Source organism: Bufo bufo, chromosome 1 (assembly GCF_905171765.1).
Source record: "Bufo bufo chromosome 1, aBufBuf1.1, whole genome shotgun sequence".
In the NCBI taxonomy this organism is placed as follows: domain Eukaryota; kingdom Metazoa; phylum Chordata; class Amphibia; order Anura; family Bufonidae; genus Bufo; species Bufo bufo.
This window is the reverse complement of record NC_053389.1, coordinates 492,347,640-492,366,118: the sequence shown is the minus strand read 5'-3', so window position 1 is coordinate 492,366,118 and position 18,479 is coordinate 492,347,640.

Here is an 18,479-nt window from a genome sequence, read left to right as displayed (position 1 = left end):
CTATGTTTTGCCTATTTATTTATTGATTTCTTTTACAACAGAAAATGTCATACTGAATATTTAAGTAATTGGGGAATGGAAAGCAGACACTGCTGTACAGAGGGTAACATGTTGAAGGCACACTGGTAATAAACATACTTAACAAAAAGCAAAACTCCCATCAGAACCCAGAAGGCAATGATTTAATTGATTTTGTTTTCTGTCCTTACACGTGAGAGCAGATGAGCAGTGTGATAGATCTATGATTAATGCAGGGAAGACTGAGCACATGTTTTATGGCACCTTTATCTATTGATGGAACAGTAAATTATATTCTTTCTGAGTTCATAACTAGATTGTAGAGCAGATGTGCCAGCATTTTTTAAAGCAGATTCCTTAAATAACCTCTTTATTTGGTAGATAAACATCCATTGGGTCAAATTTTGTTGATTAAGCACTAAAGGAAAAAATAAATAAAGCTATTGTAAAGTAATAACCAACAAAAACGGCAGCAATACAGTTTTTTGTTTTTTTTGCTGTGACCTACTGTTTTTAGGTATTTTGTTTATTATAGAGATGAGCAAATGACTCAAGATTCAATTCGGTTCAGGTTTGCCAAATTTTTTAAAAAAAGTTTGGTTTGGACCTGAATCGATTGGGACAGAACCAAAGTTCTTCCAATTGCCCTAAAAAATTGTATATAACACCTTCTAGACTCCTAGGAATCAGAAAAACTTGTTACCTCTTTTTGTTTATTTTTGCAGAATTTTTTCTTTTTCCCTCCACCCTCCCCAGGCGCTGGAACACAATGACAGCAGTAGTAAATGATGTATGAGTGACAATGACATACATAGCTATGGGTAAACACATGCTTTTTCATATTCCAAAGCTTTAAAAAATTGTCCCTTATCAGTGTCCACAAATTATTCATTGACAGGGTCAGAATGCCTGACCACATGACATACACAAGTGTTGATTGTCAAAAGAAAAAGTGGCGAGTCTGAAAAAATTATCCCTTTTAATTGGGAGCAGCAACATTGCAGTGTCTATGGGTAGGTCAGCTGTCTATTAGTAGTAGTAGTAATAGTAATAGTTGTGGTAGATGCTTTGTGTTAATATTGGTGGCAATAGTGGATTAGCAGCAAGGAGCAGGCGCTGCTGGGGCAGCAGCCATATGGTACTTGTTGGCAGGCAGGCAACAGCATGATGAAGGCAGAAGCAGCCTTAAGGAAGATGATGGTTGGCAGGCTACAGCAGTGGCTTGATGACAGTGGTGGTATGATGGAGGTAGCAGCAGCAGTACAGAACATGATGGTGGCAAGCTGCAGAAGTCGCATGATGGCATGATGGCATGATGGCGGTGGTGGCATGATGGAAGCAGCAGCAGTACAGAGTCAGGCAGGCAGCTAGCAACAGTGGCAAAATGTGGCACCATCAGCAAGACCAGATCTTTTCATTGGCCACAGCTGGAGGAGTGTGAAATCCTCCTGAATACAGGCTTAGTTCATTTTGACAAGGGCTTCTTCGATAATGCTCTGTACTACCCTGTGTATTGATATAGTACTCACGTATATGCTGGTGTTAATAATTTAACCAACCCCAAAGAAAAAAAATTGATTGGATAGTATGAAGACAGAATTAAATGGAAATGGATTTAAGCCTAAATTTGTTATCACTCACGGATATGTTTGTGCAATATCCTGTGTATTGGTGTAGTAATCATTGATTTGCTGATTTGAATATATTTAACGACCCCAAAAAATGTATTGTAACCATGTTGAAACAGAAATAAAGGGAAACTGCTTTAGGTCTAAATTCATTATCACTAACAGATAATGTTGTGTGCTACCTTGTGTATTGGTATAGTAATCACGTATATGCTGGTTTTGATAAATTGAATACCCCCCAGAAAAAAAAATTGAATTCCATCTGTGTGGGGAAATAAATAAATGGAAATGGATGATTGAGGCTTGATGGTTAACATCACATTATCACTCACAGATAATTTGGCGCACTACCCTGTATATTGGTGTACTGATCATCTACAGTATTTGCTGGTATAAATAAATTGAACAATCCCCCCAAAAATTGGAACTGTGTGGAGATATAAAATAAATGGAAATGGATGATTGAGACCTGATGCTTAAATATCATGTCATTATTCACTACCCAGTGTTTTGGTGTAGTTATCATCTACAGTATATGCTGGTCTAATTAAATTGAACGACTGAAAAAAAAAATACAAACAAGTGTTTTGTGGGACCATATCACCTTATTATTTTACTAATTAAAAGCCTATACTAATTGAAAGCCTATACTTTAAGCCTATACTTTAATAAGTAATGTCACAAAGCATGTCCATAACATTATTAGCTGGCATACTTTAGGGTTTATTTTTTTGGCAAACCCCCCTCCTGGCCAGACCTGACAAGGGAAGCATACTTACCTTCTTCCCAGCTCCTTCACTCCCCTGCCTCGCTCGGGTCCCCCGCTGTCAACATCCACTTTGATGCTACTGTAGCCACTGACTGACCACCTCTTGAGTCATGTGACCAATTGACATGAAGCCAGGGGGTGGTTCACAATTGCAGCCAATCATTTGTTGCAGTAGCTTCAGCAGATGTTAACAATGGGGGACCTTAGTGAGGCAGCTGAGGCTGGGGAGTCAAGGAGCTGGGACCCAGCAGGTAAGTAGGCTTCCCTTTTCAGGTCTGGCCAGAAAAATAAAAACAAAAGGTGGCCAACTCCTTTAAATATCTTTACAATCTGTTTATTTATTTCATTTTACATGATTATGAGTGAGCCCTCTTGCCTGTAATAGATGAGTGAAAAGATTCTGAAGAATCATTTTTTCCAATCAGCAGGACTGTTAGAATGGATTTGTCAAATATGGCTTTAGTGTGAGATTGTTATGGGCATGCCTTCTGACTTCTGCAGATATCATTGTGCAGGGAGGGGGAGTAGATAAGTTGTGATATCACCTACTGTCAATGGCGGATCCTGATTTATTTATATATAGGTGTTACCTGTAATTTCATTCTCACTTGTGATGATAATGAGATCACAACTAGCTGGGAATTATCAGCCTATTGTGAGGCTCAGTGGAAGGCCAGAAACTGCAGAATGTTAAGATTTTGTAACATACGTAGATGGTAACAAAATATATTTAATATATAAAACTTGATTTTAACAATAGGTAATTTTCTGAAGAGAGAATGCCTTTAAGAATATTTTGTAACTCATTGTGCCAATCCCAACTAATTGGTTGTTTAGATTGTATGGCAGGAATAATTATACTAAGCTTGTATGAAATTGAGCTAATAATAGTCAAAATAGAGCCTTCAGCAGAAATCAATAAGGTCATTGATCATGGTGCCAGCACAGATCAGTTATTCACACACTAGTGCACACAACCATTGGGATCAATGTTTTGCTCTTATTCTAGCTCTTATTTATTGTGTCCTCTTGCTCCACTACAATACAGCCAGAGACATCAACTTTAACCCCTGTAGGACCCTGCCATTTTTCACCTTAAGGACCAGGCCATTTTATGTGGTGATGACTTTAAAACGTTTTTACTTATCCAAGCCATTTTTAGATTGTTTTCTCATCACATATTGTACTTCATGACAGTGGTAAATTTTAGTCAAAGTATTTCATTTTTATTTATAAAAAAATACCAAATTTACCAAAAATGTAGAAAACAATTGTAAAATTTTCAATTTTCTAAATTTCTCTTTCTCTGCTTTTAAAACAGATAGTGATACCTCCTAAAATAGTAATTACTTTACATTTCCCATATGTCTACTTTATGTTTGGATCATTTTGTAAATTACATTTTCTTTTTTTGGGACGTTAGAAGGCTTAGACGTTTAGAAGCATATCTTAACATTTTTAAGAAATTTTCCAAAACCCAATTTTTAAGGACCAGTTCAGGTCACTTTGTTCAGTCACTTTGTGGGGCTTACAAAATAGAAACCACCCATAAATTGACCCATTTTAGAAACTACGCCTCTCAAAGTATTCTAAATTGATTTTACAAACTTTGTTAACCCTTTAGGTGTTCCCCAAGAATGAAAGAAAAAATTTGATGAAATTTCAGAATTTCTCTTTTTTGGCAAATTTTATATTTTAATTCATTTTTTCCAGTAACAAAGCAAGGGTTAACAGCCAAACTCAATATTTATTACCTTGCTTCTGTAGTTTACAGATACACTCCATATGTGATCGTAAACTGCTGAACGGGCACAAGGCAGGGCGCAGAAAGAAAGGAATGCCATATGGTTTTTGGAAGGCAGATTTCACTGGGATAATTTTAAGTTGCCATGTCACATTTGAAGACCCCCTGATGCACCCCTAGAGTAGAAACTCCAAAAAAGTGACCCCATTTTGGAAATTCACCCTTCAAGGTGTTCAAAACTGATTTCACAAACTTTGTTAACCCTTTAGGTGTTTCACAAGAATTAAAGGAAAATGTAGATGAAATTTCTGAATTTCACTTTTTCTGCAGTTTTTCCATTTTAATTATTTTTTCCGCTAACAAAGCAATTTTATATATTTTTTTAAAATCTTTTTTTTTTTTTTTCCTGGCTTCATGTATACTCTGGAGGTCACCCTCCATTCCAGAGGGGATCGGTGAGTCCCAGTACCCATTTAGGGAGAATTTCTGAGCTGCTGTGGGGTTCGGGGCCAGATAGGCTGCTGGGTGAGGTAGCTGCAGCGGGAGATCAAGCAGGGCTGGTCTGCTTACCCGCGCTGTCTCTGTGTCCGCGCCATCTTTGTTCGCCGCCTTGGGGTAGAAAAAGTGCTCTAGTTGCAGCGGACCTCTCATTTTCGGCCCCTTCTTCTTCCCCACCTGTTTGGCAGCCATTCTGGGGGTCTCAGGAATGCCGTCTGACGCTGTGAAAGTCGCTAGGTGAGGGAGATGAGAACCGGGCTCTGGAGCTCACTTAGCAGGCAGCCATCTCCGGTGCCGTCCAGGCCACGCCCCGAGTCTATGAGGATTTTACTGTATTTTTATGGAGCCCTGCCACAGGAGGACAGAGGGCTGCTGCTAACATACTCTAGTTCCCCTTATCCCCGCCAGGTGGAGCCGGAGCACAGCCGTAAGAGCAGGACCACGGCATCTGAAGTGTTAAATGTCTGCATTGGACGCCTGCTGTATGAAATATCTTTAAAGTCCCGACCACCAACGTAAATAGCCATATGGCAGTTAGGAAGGGGTTAAGTATTTAAAAAAAAAAAAATTGGGACATAAAAAAAAAAAAAAAAATTGAATAAAAGTTTAGATACTCTTTAATTATGTGCCCACATGGTCGCGCTGTGTTCCACCGCAGGGCAGCCATGACACAACCGCGATACGACCGCACCATGTAGTCATACCCTTACACTAGATTTTTGATTAAATTGGATACATTTTGTCAGATTTATATGGAATCTGACTTAAAACTCCTTCAATCCAGTAGGGCCCCATACACTTCTATGTGTGCCCAATTATGGCTTTAACACAGAGGTTGTACAGAGTCATAATATGGTAGCACGTCCTAACACGTCCTAACAGCGCATGCACAGGGTCATATCAACGCTCTGTACAGGAGTTTAGGTTTCTATTGGTTGGTTTTCTGCTTTTGGATGTAAACAAGAATGTTTCCATTCACTGACAGCTAAAACAGATGCAAGAATGATACACAGCAGTAGCGGGAGCTAGTTTGGAGTGGGGAATCAACACTGTTTGTAATGCACTCGAGGCAGCCATCATCACTTTCATAACCGCTTGATAAGTAACACTCATCGATCAAGCGGAAAGATATTTTAATTGTGGGTTTATAATCACCAGACTAAAAGTTAGTTGAAATGATACAGAAATTTTTAGCATGGTTAGTTTTTTTTCCCATAGATTTCAGTAAATGACATTATTTTTCGCATACTTTTAGAAAGGCTGTAGCATGGAATGTTATTGTATCCACCACCAGCAGAGGGCGCCGTTACACGTCAGTATTCCCAGGACAGGGCGACTTTTTTCCCATTATATTCTTCTGTGTTGAGACAGCGAAGTAAGAAGGCGCTAAGATCGGTGATGGAGATGACATCCCCCTCCAGTGTAATCTCCGGTAAAAGGTTTATTGTCTGCAGAGAACAGGGACAGTAGCAGGGTTATAGGTATGGCAGCACTATGGCAAATCACTGATGAAAAAAGTTAATGTATTTGCCGTCACTTGCAAAAACTGAATCACTGAATATGAATAGACAGATTTTTTAAATGAAAATAACTAAACTTTATTAGCGTATCAAAAAATATAAAAAATTATCCCCTTATAAACGTAAAAAAGGCTACTTGGGGTGAGTAACATGTGGCGGTGATTCTGAAATCGTCACTCCCCACCTGTGCTCGGACCGATATTTCAATAGTGTCAGTGGTATACAGTAAACACCATAGGGTCCACAGAACAGTAGTACCACCCCAGATGTGATGCAAATCAAAGGACTGGGATTCTGGTATTGTATAATCCCAGTACCTTCACCACATCCAGATTAGTGCGGGGTCCCTATCCACAAATGGGCTAATCTATGGTATCTAGATCTCCCAGGACCCCCCTTCTGGACTGCGATCTCCTATAGTACAACTGGCCCTGCTCGACGCGTTTCTAAACTATCTGTAGCGAGTTTGTCATCAGGAGCATATACGGGCATAGATACAGAGGCGCCTAACATGCAGAGAGAATTGGCGTTTACTGCACGTGGATCGCGCAGCAGCACCGACCCTAGTATGGCCGTGCGAGCACGCTCCTCTCTGCTGTCCAAATAGGCAGGATAATCACACTGGAGGGGGGCAGTACCTGACCCATGTGGTTTAGTCCTCTGCTGGGCTTCTCCGACAATGCAGCGTCTATTTGCGGTTTGTGCTGTTGAAGCCCATGGCCTATGTCAAATGTATCTACAGGCCACCACTCGCCCAACAGAGGATACAAGGATGTCATTTTGGTCTACGTCAGGCTGGTATAGTTTAGTATACTTTTTTTTCTGCTGCGCTAATCCATGGGAACCCTATAGCCTATACATGGCATCCATTGGAGGTACAAGTCAGGAAATCCTCCTGACGTGTGGCTCCGACAGAGGATAAAAAATGCAGTGTGAGCAACCTTATGAAAAAACGTCTACCTGATGGTGCTCATACACATTAGACACCACTCGGCTGAGCCGAACGTGCATGTAAATTGGAGAGTCAGAAAGAACCGACAGTCATATAATGTGTATGACCACCTATAGGCTTGTATTATTTATTTTATTTCTTTGAAAAAAATTCTTCATTATTTTTCTGAACCATATAGTATAAAAAAAAAGCACAGGTAATCATACACCAATTCACATACTTGACCCCGTTATACCCACCCCCCACCCCTTGATTCACTGCAGCGGGATCCGACAATATCCTATTGCTACTCGTGATCATCCCCAAATACCACAAATAGCCAAGCTCTTTGGAGCGAAAAAAAGCGTGAAAAAAAACCTGCCCCTTCCAGGGCTACTCTGCTTTTCTTACAATTCTTCTGTAAGCATCAATAGTATCTATCTGAGCCTCCCACTCGGAATAAGTAGGGCTGTTTTTTGTGCCCCAATATTTAAGAATCAAGGCCTTTGCGACTGTGAAGCTCTCCAAAGAGATTCTAATCTGATAGGGCGTTAAGTCCGTATGGGTAAAAAAAACTAATATTGCCTGCGTAAAACAGTGATTCAATTTAATCTTATGTCTACTGTATAGATCTTCGTAAATTCTAGTCCAGAATCTATTTATTTCTGGGCACTCCCATAACAGGTGACCTAGACCAGCATTTTCGGCCAAAAATTTCCAACACGTGTCCCTTCTTTCCCTATATATTTTAGCGAGGAAGGCAGGGGAGTAATACAAGCGATGTACAATCCTGAACTGGATTAATCTATATTTTGGGGATATCGATGCCTTTTTTATATTTCGATATACTATATCCCAATCAACAGTACTTCCTATGCCTAATTCAGCTTCCCATCCTTCCTCGCTTTTGAATGTTGTTATTTCTCCAAAGCAGTCCCGAAATCTACAATATATTTGTGAGAGAGTGAGTTGTGTATCCCTAAATTTGAAACAATAATCTAAGAAAGAGTTTCCCCTAGTGATCAGAGAATCTTTATCCTGGGTGTTCGTATATGCGTGTCTAATTTGTGCATATCTATATCTATCGAGAAAAGTGACGTTTATACCCTTTATTAAATCATCAAAAGGGATAATACTTCCGTGAGATGTTATTTGGTTTAGACGGTTAATACCACGTGAATTCCAATACTTATAATCTTCAATTAACCTAAACTCTTTTAAATTGTGATTGTGCCAAAGAGGAGTAAAAAGTGTGGGGCTGCTTACACCCAATATCTTTTTAGTTTTATTCTAAACCTTATCTAACGTTTTTTCTTTTTCCCGGATGCCCGGTCTCCAAGATAGAGAAAATGTCTCCATATGGCCCCAAAAAATCCCTTGAGAGGATATTCAGCAGCGTCGTAGACTGTTGATCCCCCCCCGCCCCACCCACCACCTTATCTGAGCTGCAATATAGTATCCCTGCAGGAATGGAAGGGAAAGCCCACCATCCCTCTCAGAGAGACAAAGATATTTTTGCTTAATTCTAACCCTTCCCCTCCCCCAAATTAGCTCATTCAGCAATCTATCTAGCAGCCCAAAAACAAAATCATCAATCCATATAGGACATGCTATCAAGGGGTATAGGGCAATAGGGAGGACCACCATCCTGACCAGTGCAATCCTTTCTGCCTGTGACAAAGGCAACTTCTGCCAGGTTCGGATCTTTTCCTTAGCCTTGTTAATCATGGGGGTTATATTTAAGAGGTTATATCTAGTCAGATCTGCGCCAATTCTAATACCCAAATATCGAATAGAGTCGGTAAGGCCAAGTGGCCTAATTCCCAATACTCCATCGGGGGGAGTTCGAACTAGGGGGAGGAGTTCAGACTTATCCCAGTTCACCTTATAGCCTGATAAGGCCCCATATTCTTCCAGAATATTAATCAAGGGTTGGACGCCCTTCCATCCCTGCCTCAAAAAGACAAGGATGTCATCCGCGTACAACTAATTTTATCTTCCTCTCCTCTCCCTCCAAAGCCTATGATCTCTTTAGACTGTCTGATTCTACATGCGAGAGGCTCTAATACCAGGGCGAATATCAAAGGTGAGAGGGGACATCCCTGCCGGGTGCCTCGCTGTAAGGGGAACTGTTCTGAGTAAATCCCATTTATCTTAACACTGGCCGTGGATCCAGAGTATAACAGCTGTATCCATTTAGTGAAGTGTTCACCCAAATTCATTCTAGTCAGGGTCCCCCATAGGAAGGACCACTCCACCCTGTCAAAGGCCTTCTCGGCATCCAAAGACAGGATGGAGCGGTCCTCCCCATCCCCGACATATATGTTAAGAAAGGCTCTACGGATATTCGATTGTATATTTCGTTTTGGGATGAACCCTGTCTGATCCGGATGCATCAAGCAATGTATGACCCCCCTCAACCTATTAGCGAGAAGTTTGGCAAGTATTTTGTAATCAGTATTTAGTAATGAGATGGACGATACGATCCAACTTTAGTCCCATCTTTATCCTTTTTTAAAATGAGAGAGATGGAGGCCTCCCTCTAAGAGGGAGGGAGTAAGCCATTCTTCCAAGATTCATTAAGCATCTGAAGGAGAAGAGGCAATATCTTTTTACGATGTACTCTATAAATTTCAAAAGGCAGGCCATCTCGGCCCGGCGCCGTATTATTTTTTATACTGTCTATAGCAGCCTCCAGTTCTAAAAGAGTTATTGGCGAGTTTAATTTAGTACAGTCTTGGTCGGAGAGGGAAGGGAGTTCCACTTTGTCCAAAAAATGAGCCGGGGCTCCACCCTCCACCCCGAGATCCGACTGGTATAGTTTAGTAAAATATTCTATAAAGGCGGATTTAATATTAAGGAAGTCATTGGTTAAAGCACCAGAAGGTGGCTTAATTTGCTTTATCGGTGTTTGGGTCTTTTGGTTAGCGACTACAGATGCCAACAATGTGCCTGTTTTCCCTTTTTCAAAAAAGTCACGTTGTCCTGCGAAAAATGCCTTATGTTGCGCTTTTTCATATAAAAAAGTCTGATGTTCCCTCTTAGCGTCTATTAATGATAATCGGACATTTTCCCTGTTCTGTCTAGCCAACTGAGCCTCCAAAGCCTCAACCCTCTCTGCCAATTATTTTTACGTTTTGGCGTATTCCGCCCTTTTCTTTTTAATTCTCTTACAGTATACCCCTCTTATCATGGCCTTCAGGGAGTCCCACACAAAATGTATAAGTGTGGATCCATAATTTAGTGCCCAAAATTCTTAAATATCCTCCCCAATCCTTTCTTGGTCCCCAACCAGTTGTATCTAGTGTGGATTTAACCTGAAAGGTTTTCTGCTCTTTTGCGCAAGATCAACCATTAATAACAGCATTGGAGAATGGTCGGATATACCATGTGGCTCATACTTCATTTTTTGTATCCGTTCCAAGAGTCCTGGGGTCGCCAGGGATATATCTATCCTAGACATAACCCTGCAAGATCTGCTAAAACAGGAGAAGGCACTTTTTTTTTCCATATAGAGACTGCCACACATCTATAAGGCCCAATTCCTGGCAGATCCTGCTAAGGGCTGTAGGCTGATCATTTATACTCCCCCCTCCACTGATCACAGATACCCTGTCCTTATTATCCATAACGGCATTAAAATCTCCCTGAACTAATATGGGGCACGAATCCCAGTTACAGATATATTCTGCTAGTTTTCTCAACACCTCAGAGGAAAAGGGGGAGGGATATAAATAAACGCAATCACGCACACCAGTCCGATCCATCGGCCGTACAGAAATACAAATCTGCCTTCTTTATCGATCCATTGATCATATGGGTCGTAATCCACATTTCTGTGAATGTAAACACTTACTCCCCGCGAATAAGCCGAATAGTGGGAGTGGTACTCGTACTGCGTCCAGGACTTTCGCATATATTAAGGATTTTTTCAGCAGTTAAGTGGGTCTCCAGCAGCCCCACAATGGCAGGTAAATGTCTAGAGATAGTTTCATAGACCACCCTCCGCTTAAGTTTGTCCGCCAATCCGCGGACATTCAATGTCAAAATGCGTGCCATTTACACTAAATTGGAGGGTGGTCCATCCCATCCGCTCCCCTCCCAACTCTATATTGGATCCCGCAGCAGTGAAACAACCAATCCCCCCCAACCCCCCCTTCCCATGGTGCACGAGACTATTAAGGCCCATGCTCCTCTTACACATCGCCTAGGCCTCCTACCCCCCACCCGCCCAAACACCCCCCCTCTCCTCCCCTCATCCCTCACATTTTCCTACCCAGCATATATGCAAAACAAATACAGCCTAAATCCCAAGACAGATTAGCAATTTTTGCATGAATAATTCATATATGGCCATGGAGGGAGAGAAAAATAAAAAAAGGAGGGCGAGCACACGCGGCGGATGTTCATATCTCATATCCCCCTGGCGTCCAACCAAGCAGAAGCCTCCTCAGAGCTTGCGAAGATGGAGACAGAATCATTATATACTATTCTTAATTTAGCCGGGAATAGCATTGAATATTTAATATTAGCATTAATGAGGCGTTTCTTGATCTCCCCAAATTGCCTTCTTTTAAGCTGGGTACCGAAGGAATAATCAGGGTAGATCGAGATTTTGTTTCCATTATACAACAAATCACCCAGCTCTCTCTTTCGGCGTAATATTTTATCTCGATCGCTAGCGCACAAGATTTTAGCAAGGAGGCCGCGTGGAGGGGCGCCAGGGTGTGGTCTTTTATTAGGGGCTCTATGTGCTCGTTCAACCATAAATAATTATGTAAAAGATTCTCGGCCCAGGGAGTCCCCCAACCACTTCTGTCTAAATCCCCTTGGGTCTTCCCCCTCTGATCCTTCAGGGAAGCCTATCAGTTGGATATTCCCCCTACGTGACCTATCCTCTAAGTCAATAATTTTTTCTTTGAGGGCCCTATGCTCTAGATCAATCCTTTCGATTTTTTTTCCCATTAAGGAGACTTCATCTTTAGTTACGATTAAGGATTGTTCCGTTTCCTTTACGCTACAGCGAATTTTAACCATATCGTCCCTGAGAAAAGAGATGTCAGTTTGCATAGAGCATACGGTAGTTGTTAGTGTTCCCAAGGCTTGGTTAGTAATTTTTAAGGTGTCCAGAATGTCCCCCAGTTTTTGCTCAATTGTTTCCATGCGCGAATAGATCCGGATATCCGTGTCTTCCCTATCGCTATAATCTGAGAGCATTACGGTTTTTCTGAGCTCTTCCTTTTCCTCTTGACGGGCGTTAGGTTTCACTGTGCCTCTTGTTTTTGTAGGGGAGGATCTTAAATACCTCTCTATGTTGGATCTAGGGCTTTTATTTTCTGACCCTTTTGGGGACGTAGTGCCCACAGATTTCCTATTTGGAGCTTTAGGGGCCATATTCACACCTTTGGATGGCCGCGATAATCTATAACGGTAACTATGCGGTCTGGCCTAGGTCTCGGTGGTTTCACCCGTCTCCACTACTACTTTAGAGTGTCCCGTTGGATGTAGTAATGGGTCCCTCTAACTAGAACCAGAGAATAAATCATACCCCTTAATTCATACAGATGTTACTTTGTTAGAGGTTGCCCGCGATGACTTCGCATTTAAGACCCCCTTCTTTTTTTTTTTTGGTTATTAAGTTAATAGATATTAATAGCAATATTGCATAATCAGCCCGTCCCAGGCGTGATCAGGCTCAGGTCCGTAATTGGCTCCAATTCTTAGACAATGAATATGATTCCACTCTTCGGCATCTCAGAGCTCCACTGTCCGCACACAGCCGGTCACCTCCACCTCCTGGGTCTCTTCAGAGGTCCCTGCACATTACTGGCCGGCCGCAGTGCGCTGCCACAACACACCACGCTCAGTCAGGAGTAAACCAGCCGTCGGGCCATCAAATCCGCAGGGCACCAGGTGGAGCGCCGACTCCAGGATTCAGACCCACACACAGAAAACGGTACTTCAATCAACCCGGAAGCCCGGCGCACAACACACCAGTCAGCCACGGCAGAGGAGCGGGGGGGAAAGAAAGCCACACAGGGACCACACCTCGGTCAGTCCAAGGGCTCAGCGCCAACTCCACGCCGCACACCGGTCAGCCGTAACAAGAGGTGAGGAGGGAGAGAGGTCGGGCGGTCAGAGGTAGGAGGGGGGCGGAGCCCGCAGCACGCTCACATCATGCTGCTCGCTCCTGCAAAATCCTATAGGCTTGTATTGAATGGTAAGGAAACGGCCTTACCATCCTTAAAACGGCATTGGGCCCCACCAAATATCGCTGTAAATTCTGGCAGCTACTGGGACCTGAGGTAGTTGGTTCACTAGGACGTGTGGCTGTGGCAGAACGGCCACGTCCTCTCCCAGCACCAGAGGGTCCACTAACACCACCACGACCATGTCCGCGTCCCTTACTAGATGTTTTCCTCATTGTTACCGTTCACCACAATAATAAAAAAAAATTATTCGGCCCAATGTTTTGAATTCAAATTCAGGCCTTTTTTTACAGGCACCTAACACTATCTGGCTATCTATTTATGTACCGTATTACACTAATACAGGCACAGCAGTAACCACAGATTTAGCGGAATATCAATTGTAGGCCTAGTATTTAGGCCCTGGATGAAAGGTATCCTTTTACGGACAGAATTACACTTGGAGATGCACGGTAGCGTGTGAAGTTATTGAGGATGACCCTATCAGCACTTGAATTTGCACCTTGAATGTAATATACCCTTTTACGGACAGAAATACACTATGTGAGATGCACAATAGTGCGTGCAAATTTAAAGGCTTATGCTTTCAGCAATTGTAATTTAACAGTTTGTGTAATATACCCTTTTACGGAAAAAAATACAATTGGAGATGCACGCTGAGTGTAATATACCCTTTTACGGAGAGATTTAAACTTGGCCTGCAACAGCAGAAACCACTGATTTAGGGTATTGCTATTTTGGCAATTGAATTTCACCCCAGAAAAAAATATATAATTTGCCAGACAGCAGACAGTATTACAATTGGCTAGCCACAGCTGAAACACCAGATTTAAGGTATTGTTATTTTGGCAATTGTATTTCACCCCAGAAAAAAATATATAATTTGCCAGACAGCAGACAGTATTACACTTGGCTAGCCACAGCTGGAACACCAGATTGCTATTTTTGCAAGTGAATTTCACCCCTCAATAAAATATAGAAAGTTCTATCCTGAGTTTCAAGGGGTGACAATAAGCACAGCCAAGCCCCTGATGTAGGATATAGCAAAAAAAAACAACACACTATTGATGGTTAAATGGACTTGGTGGCAGCTTGTTCTGGCGCACCACAAGACACAAAATGGCCGCCGATCACCCCAGAAAAAAGTGACAGAAAAACGCTCTGGGCAGCCTAAAAACAGTGAGCAATTAACTAGCAGAAGTTGAATGATTCACAGCTGTAGATCGATCACTTCATTAAGTGTTTTTGCTGAGTAAATCCCTGCCTAATCTTGCCCTAACAGCAGCTGCATCCTCTCCCTACACTGATCAGAGCAGAGTGACGTGCGGCGCTACTTGACTCCAGCTTAAATAGAAGCTGGGTCACATGCTGCACTGGCTAATCATAGCCATGCCAATAGTAGGCATCGCTGTGATGGCCTCTTGGGGCAAGTAGTATGACGCTTGTTGATTGGCTGCTTTGCAGCCTTTCAAAAAGCGCCAATAAAGCGCCGAACACCGAACCTGAACTTTTACGTAAATGTTCGGGTTCGGGTCCGTGTCACGAACACCCCAAAATTCGGTACGAACCCGAACTATACAGTTCGGGTTCGCTCATCCCTTCCTTTCTACCTTTTATTGTTGAGGTGGATGCTTCTGAGGTGGGTGTGCGTGCGGTCTTATCTCAGGGTCCCTCTCCTGCCAAATGGCGACCGTGTGCCTTTTTCTCAAGGAAACTCTCCTCTGCAGAGAGAAATTACTATGTGGGAGATAGGGAGTCGTTGGCCATCAAATTAGCTTTTGAGGAATTGCGCCATTGGTTAGAGGGAGCCAGACACCCTATTACCGTGTTTACCACCGCTTCCAATTTAGTGCAAATGCGGGGCCTTCTTGCTCAAGTGTTTGAAGAGGGCCCCCCATATAAAAAGTATAAAGGGCAACGACCAGTACTGGGTGGCAACGTACTTAGACCCCCGATACAAACACAAAATGGCGGACATGTTACCAGCATCAAAGAGGGCTGTCAGAATGCAGCAATTCCAGGCCTTGCTGCGAGAGATGCTGCATTCTGCTTTTGCGGGCGCTGGCAGAGGAATTTCCACCCACAGAGAAACAGTTGCAAGTACCAATCCTACAGCGCATGCAAAAAAGAGGGCAGTTTGAAGATGTATTGGTCACTGCAGATATGAGTTCTTTCTTGCAAGCAGCCGATCAACAGCCGCCCTCCGGACCCAGCCTCAGGGAATGCCTAGACCGACAGGTGTCCAACTACATCAGGTTAACGGCCGATGTTGATGCTCTGAGAAGCGAGGAACCCCTTCACTACTGGGTGTGCAGGCTTGACCTGTGGCCAGAGCTAGCAGATTTTGCCATGGAATTCTTGACTTTCCCCACGTCGAATGTCCTGTCCGAAAGGACGTTCTGCGAAGCAGGGGGGATCGTGACCGATAAGCGCACTCGCCTAGCTCACGACAGTGTGGACTACCTCACATTTCTAAAAATGAATGAGGCATGGATCTCAAAGGAATTCAACACCTATGACGACCACTTTTAATTTAATTTCCTCATGACAGCCCACAAATATCCGCCACCATCCAGAACAAATAATGGTCTCTGTCTTAGGTAAATACAAAGGCATAAAAAAACTTTTCTGAATGTCTAATGTTTGTACTGGCCTGCAGTAAAATTGATATCTAATAACCGTCTAATATACTGTACCTCCAGCCACATAATTATTTGTTCTTTTCTGTCCCGTGAATGCCTAATGTTTGGGGCCTGTACTACACTGGCCTGCAGTAAAATTGATATTGAATGGCCACCTAATATACCTCCAGCCACATAATCACTTAAACATTTATGTATGGTGAATGCATAATTTTTGCGGCTTGTAATCTAACTGGCCAACAGTAAATTTGTTATACGGTGACCGCCTAATTTACCTCCAGCCACATTATCAATTGTGCTTTTCTGTACTGTGAATGAATAATGTTTGGAGCCTGTAGTCCACTGGCCTGCTGTAAAATTGATATCCATTGGCCGTCTAATATACCTCCGACCACATAATCACTTGATCATTTATGTACATTGAATGCATAATTATTGGGGCCTGTAATCTAACTGGCCAATAGTAAAGCCTGTACTGAAGTGGCCTACATTAAAATTTTTATCCATTGACCGCAGAATGTAGCTCGAGCCACATAATCACAATGTCATTTATGTCAGGTAAATGCCTAATCTTTAAGGACCTAAAATAAAAAATTTCTAGGATCCAGCAGGGCACATTTCTTAGAATTTCCCTTTAAGACGCATAAAAATGGCCCCTGATTAAAATACATATTTTTTGGGGGAATTTTTGCCATTAATCCCCCTCTAGTATGTAATTGTCCATGTTGTAGGACAATTTGTGCACTGTTGTATTTGGTGGCTGCAAATATGACCTGAAGGTTTTTCAGGTTTGCCTGCCATTAATGTGAATGGGGCCCGCCGCGAACGTGTGGTTCTCAAATGGGGCCCGCCGCGAACGTGTGGTTCTCAAACATTTGATCGCGTTCGCAAATGGTCCCGGCCGATGTTCGTCCATTAATACTGACAGATTGACTCTTATCAAAATGAACAAGGACTGGTTTGCCCCTGACTTCTCTACTCCACCAGATGAAAGCGGCTGAACATAAAGGCACTTTAAATGTGGCTTTTATGGTGTATTGAATACACTTTATTCCCATGCACCCCTTCCATCACAAAAAAGGGTATATGGTTCAGTCTTCCTTTTCTCATCCTCCTTCATCATATTAACATGCTTATTAGGCTGCCCTCACTCCGAATGTTTTAGATGGTCAGCTCAGCAGCAGACCCTCACCTCTAATGATTTAGAGGTTCACCAGCAGGCCCTCCCCCATAATGTTTTAGATCAGCAGGAGGCCCTTGCCCCAAATGTTTTTGAGGGTCAGCTCAGCAGCAGACCCTCACTGCTAATTTTTTAGATGGTCAGATCCGCAGCAGACCCTCACCCCCAATTTTTTAGATGGTCAAAGTCAGCAGCAGACCCTCAGCCCTCATTTTTTAGATGGTCAGATCAGCAGCAGGCCCTTGCCCCTAAAGTTTTAGATGGTCAGCTCAGCAGCAGACCCTCACCCCTAATGTTTTAGAAGGTCAGATCAGCAACAGACCCTCACCCCTAATTTTTTAGATGATCAGATCAGCAGCAGGCCCTCCCCCTAATGTTTTAGATGGTCAGCTCAGCAGCAGACCCTCATCCCTAATGTTTTAAAAGGTTAGATCAGCAGTAGGCCCTCGCCCCTAATGTTTTAGAGGGTCAGATCAGCAGCAGACCCTCACCCCTAATTTTTTAGATGGTCGGCTCAACAGCAGACCCCCACCCCTAATTTTTTAGACGGTCAGCTAAGCAGCAGACCCTCACCCCTACTGTTTTAAAAGGTTAGATCAGCAGCAGACCCTCACCCCTAAATTTTTAGATGGTCAGATCATCAGCAGACCCTCACCCCTAATTTTTTCGATGGTCAGATCAGCGGTAGGCCCTCGCCACTAATGTTTTAGAGGGTCAGCTCAGCAGCAGACCCTCACCCTTAATTTTTTAGATGGTCAGCTCACAGCAGACCCCCACCCCTAATTTTTTAGATGGTCAGATCAGCAGCAGGCCCTTGCCCCTAATGTTTTAGAGGGTCAGCTCAGCAGCAGACCCTCACCCCTAATTTTTAGATGGTCAGATCAGCAGCAGGCCCTCGCCCCTAATGTTTTAGAGGGTCATAACCCAAGCATCCCAAAGTGTTCTACTCGAGCACCCGAGCACTTTGGTGCTCGATCAACACTAGTCATGCACACTACACAAACTTGGTATTGTTGCAATTGTACTGACCCGGAGAATGAAAGTGACAGAATTTTTTTATAATTCCACCCCATTTGAAATTTTTTCCCCCTTCCCACTACATTGTATGCAACCATAAATGGTGCCATTAGAAATTACCACTTGTCCAGCAAAAAACAAGCCCTCATACGGGCATAGAAAAATAAAAAATAATATGGCTCTGGGAAGGCTGGGAGTAAAAAACAAAAATGAATAAATTGAAAATGGCCGGTCCTGAGGGGGCTAAGAATGTTCCTATCTGCCAAGAGTGTTCTGATAGGATCATATGTACTTAATTTTCAGAGGTATCATAGGTACCTACT